Source organism: Aulostomus chinensis, chromosome 10 (genome assembly GCF_037954235.1).
Source record: "Aulostomus chinensis isolate RoL2024-O1b breed Wild chromosome 10, RoL_Achi_v1.0, whole genome shotgun sequence".
NCBI lineage: Eukaryota > Metazoa > Chordata > Actinopteri > Syngnathiformes > Aulostomidae > Aulostomus > Aulostomus chinensis.
The window spans coordinates 21,370,444-21,375,353 of NC_141329.1; positions in this window are offsets into that span (position 1 = coordinate 21,370,444).

A 4,910-nucleotide genomic window follows, 5' to 3' on the forward strand; every position below is an offset into this window, starting at 1 on the left:
ACAAAAATGAGTAGGGATAAAAGTGTATTCATATCTCTCTGTGGTTCAAGATGGAGCCCAAGTCCTCATTATTGTTTCTATGCTCAGTTTTCACTTACCCCTCCAGCACACTTCATACAGATTGCTCATTATCCACTGAGTCCTGGTGTTGTTGAGTTTCGCTCGGGTCTGCAGGAACCCTGCTCTGCCACGATACCCGCCCCTCCTTCCCTGAGACGTGGAGGGAGGCTTGCTGGTCGTCCTCTGAGGGTGAATCAGTGAGCTAGAGATGGATTGTTCCGCTGCCCCTAACTCCCGTTCGATACGCTTTCATCAATAACTCATTGACAGATCATGCCTGTCTTCCTGGGTAATGCATTTGCCTAATAAAGCCTGTTGCCTCAACAAAACATTGGTTTGCTTCTGACTTAGCAGTTCAATTATTTGGAGATTAGGTCAAATCCTTGACCTCTAAAACTGGGAGGATTGGCTAACTGGAGACATTATACAGAAAGATGTGGGATAGCTTAGTAATATTGATTTAATCCTGTCTGTAGGTATTAGGCTTTTTGTAATCAATAACTCTTAAGGAATCATTCCTATAGAGTTTCTCCTACTAGAAGAGATTTTAAAATTCAATTGAGGAGGAAGAACTATCAGGGAGAGACATTTTAATAATAGGTGATTGGTGCCCTTGAACTCAATCTTTAAAAAAAAAAAAGGAAATCCTGATCAGCGGTAGTTAATCAGCGGTGCTAATGAACAGCCTATTTCCGGGGGGCAGCTGATGGTAATCCAGCAAGTCTCCCTGGCAAAGATGCTCATAGGAAGGCTGCTCTCCCTCCTCCATGGATGAGGTTCTCTATGTAGTCCTGGCAACAAGTAGACAAGAGTGCTTGCTTGGTCGGAGTGTTTAGAGTGGTGCTAACTCAGTAGGGAAGTGCAGCTGTTTGCTAGTATAGATCCCCTCATCATTTCCTGGAGAAAGGAGCCGGCTGATGTCTCCCACGCTCTCCTCTAACCCGGTGACCTGTAAATGTTTTGGTGTATTTTTTTGCAGCCTGTGTGCAAATACACAAAATTTGAGCAAACCTCCTCAGGATCTTCTTGAGCTGATATCTGTATCTCTACTGCACCAATGCCATCTTAGCTAACCATCACCAGACCAGTTTGTGAATGGGTTTGGGCTCAGTTTATTTCTTTAACTTTCAAAGGTGGCTGTCAGTGGTTGCTAATACCTCAGGACGCCATTGGATAGACGTACAACCAATCAGAGCAACATGCATAATGCAGCATGGATGTCTTGTTACCATGGTGGCTTTCTGCTGCTCAGGGGTTCATGTAGCCAAGAGAGCTGGGAAGAGTCATGTGATCAACTTGAGCCAACACAAAAATACATAAAATCACTCCAGCCTTTAAACTGCATGATGTTGGTGTCATCTAATTTCTGCGTACCGTCAAGTGATTTAGTGCTGAACCAGATTACAAAGAACTGTTGTCCCGTGTGTGCATGTGAGTGTGTCGTCATGAGTAGTGTGTGTGATCTGGGACCTCAAACAAAGTCTTCTACAAGGCTACCAAGCTCCTAGGACCGACCCTGCTCCAGCTCCCTTTCAGTTCTTCAATGGCCCCATTGGCATCCATTTGCTCATTCAAGCAAAAGACACAGCAGAATAACTAAATGTCAGATTTTATCGTACATTCATGTTATTGGTATTGTTTATCATTGATGGATGTACTGTTTCTTAACCGATTTACCTCAATGCTTTGAGGCTGTTTTGAGTGGCTGTAACATTTTCGTGTGCAGAGTACCGTCCCCACAGCAATCTTAAGAACTGCTGTTATAAAATTGATAGCACTGAGGAACTTGGAGTACAAATTCAACTCCAATCAATTGGCCTGTGAAATAAGTCAGATAAAAAAATGAGACACAAGTTGTTCCCAGAGACACACGCTCATTTCCCAAACTCATCAATAAAGAGCACAGCAGAGGCGCTGCGTACGTGGCTCTTAATAGAAGGTAAGGTGTCTCCCACAATCCCATTGCACCTCCAACGCCATGATTATGCAGTTTTCCTAACCTGAATGTCATGGACCCCCACTACCCCCCCCCCCCAACCCCATTTGCCTTAGACTGCTTAAATAAGCCGCCACCCCCTCATCCTGTATCAATCTTGATAAGAGCCCTTTAACAGCAACTCAGGGGTTAACATAATTTTAATCCCAGATGTCAGCATGACAGTGAACAACGGCAGAGGTCGTTTGAGTTTTGTGGCAGGTGTTTGTATGTTTGTGGTCAAATTATGTTGCCGTTATAGTTTCACCTTTCAAAGATGCAGTCTGGAAACTTCATACAGAGATTACAAAAATAATAGTCAAAAAATGAGGGTCTTCGGGAAATCACAGTACATCTTTTCAGGGATTATCAGTCTGAGGTGGTGGACCCCCTTAAACAAAACCTGGAATAAGATGCCCCCACACACACACACTTCTCTTTGCATAATTTATAATTTAGTTTCTGCAGGCCTTTATTAAGAAATTTTTATTTGCTGCACAGTCAGCTACCTATTTAGCCAAGCTCGCGGAATATTTTTATTTTACATAACTTCAGAGTACCAAATACACAAAAAAAGCCGACCTTGGTCTTTTATTAGTTTGTGACTCCTGGAAAGTAGTAAAAAACAAGTGAACTACCCCACTAAACGACAGTATCTCTTAATCACACTTGCTTGGTTTAAGTTATTTAGGCCTGTTGCCCAGACATGCCACTGTGAGGCGATAGAGCTCTTTCCTCTGTTGGGGACGTGCCATGTTGTCATGTGATTGTTGCGGTGGGCATCTATGGATCCCACTAAAAACCCATCAACATTTGCAGTGTGGCACATTGTCCTTGTCTGCTGATGGAGAGCTTTTACAAGGCACTTCACAGTTAAGTGGTGAAAAAAAACTTTGTCTTCCAAGACAATTTTGTCACGTTTGAACTACAAGGCAAGGGAATCGCACACAATATTTCACACTGATTTTCCCATTATCCAGCTGAGTGGGATGTCAGTATGATGACTGACGCAGATCAATAGTTTGCTGTTGGTGAGAGCCTGAATCGTTAGATCTGAGCCTGCACACTCTTCACTATCAGAGGTTCTGTTTTGTCGCTGTAATCAAGAGCGAGCGTGCATCTTGTATGTGTCACTTCAGGGTTAGGTTATTACAGGGTTATTCCAAGTATGCATGTGCCTGAAAGGAAAAAAGGTGTTTTGTCAACTCAATACACTTGCTGCCTAATAGCAGGATGTAGATCCACTAGCTCCGGAGTCACTGTTGCACACAAGAAGTCTGATGGCACAGTGGCTCCTTTGTGGGACGCAGACAAGTCAGTCAAACTCCTAGGCAGGGGAGGCCTTGCCTGGAGAAGGGGGTTGAAACAGAATCAGGAGGGAAGAGAGAGCACATGAGGAGTCCAGCTTATTACAGCTGCACAGATGGCACGGCAGATGAGATGGGAGGGCTAGATGGATAGATAAGGAGTGAGAGTAAGACGGGGAAAGAGAAAAATGGCACAGGAGCACACGTTTGACAGTGTACATAAGGGGCACCGGACTGGAGTACTTCCAAGAGAAACACTTAAATATTTATTGTCTCGTGGCTTGTCGGAAACTTTCTTTCTGCCTCCAATTCGTCAGCAAGAAAAATGACTGAGGAACTGCCTGTGAAATATTAATTCAATTGCAGAGAAGCAGGATGCTGAAGGTAGGGAGGGAGGGAGGAGAGAGTAGCATATGGTGAGAGATCCTAAGGGAAGGAACACCAGGTTCCACAGATGGGAGAGGGTCAGAGTGGTGAGGATACATGAGGAGGAGTGGAGGAAAGAAAGGAGGGAAACAAAATTATTTCAAGGAAGATTCAGAGGAAATCATGAGTCTGCATTTACAGGGGAGCCATATCTCAACAGTCTAGAACTTGTGCTTCGTAAGCTTTTATTGCAGGCAAGTCAATACTCAATCAGTCTGGTGGAAAAAGAGAAATAAAAACATTTCTTTTGTAATTAAAACTAACACAGAAATGTCACCGTTCTCTCTACTCGGTGATTCGTTTTGTTGGTGATTATCTTGTGAGTTCTAAGCAGCATTATTTTGAGAGGGATAAGCTGAATGGGTCCTCCTACAAACTCTCATACCTACATAGATGTTGCCGCTCTTCATCGGAGCAGCGCATCAACTCAGCCGCCATATTGGTCAGGTCAAGCCGCGCCTCCTAATACAGGAATAGAGGACAGGAGGCTCATCCATGATGAAAACTTACATTTTCAACCATTTTCAAGTGGTTTGGCTTGTTAGAAATGGCAGACATGCATTCATGACACATGATGAAATGTTACAAGGGTGGCTTTTCCTACTAGAAAACTTTATGCAGATATTTCTAAAATATGACATTTTGAATTAAGGAATTCCCATGTAATGAGTTTCCAAGTACATTCATTTTTCTTACTGCATATAAATGGATACAATAATGCCAATTTATTTGTAATTGTTGAAATAAATGCTGATTTCTATTTTTAAATGCAGTACGATGACTAACAGTAATGAGTATCAGTTGGTACAAATGAACAAATAAAGAGGTAACATTATCTTCTGTGTGTGAGCTGGGAATCTTCAGCATCTTACTATTAAATTACTTGAGTACAAAAAAAAATTCACTTTACTTGACAAAAACTGGCATTACCTTCAACTGCTATCAGGACAGTCACTTAAATTGTTGTTCGCGTAAAAGAATGTTGAGTTCTTAACCTGTGTGTGAATATGTCAATAAGAGGGTGCCTGAGCTGATTGGTCCACCTGCCATCCAATCACGGCTAAGCCCCGCCCCTTCCCCCACTGCTTGTCGGGCTGATTAAGACCAGCTGCGCCCCTACAGCAGCGTTTTTGAGAGGAAGA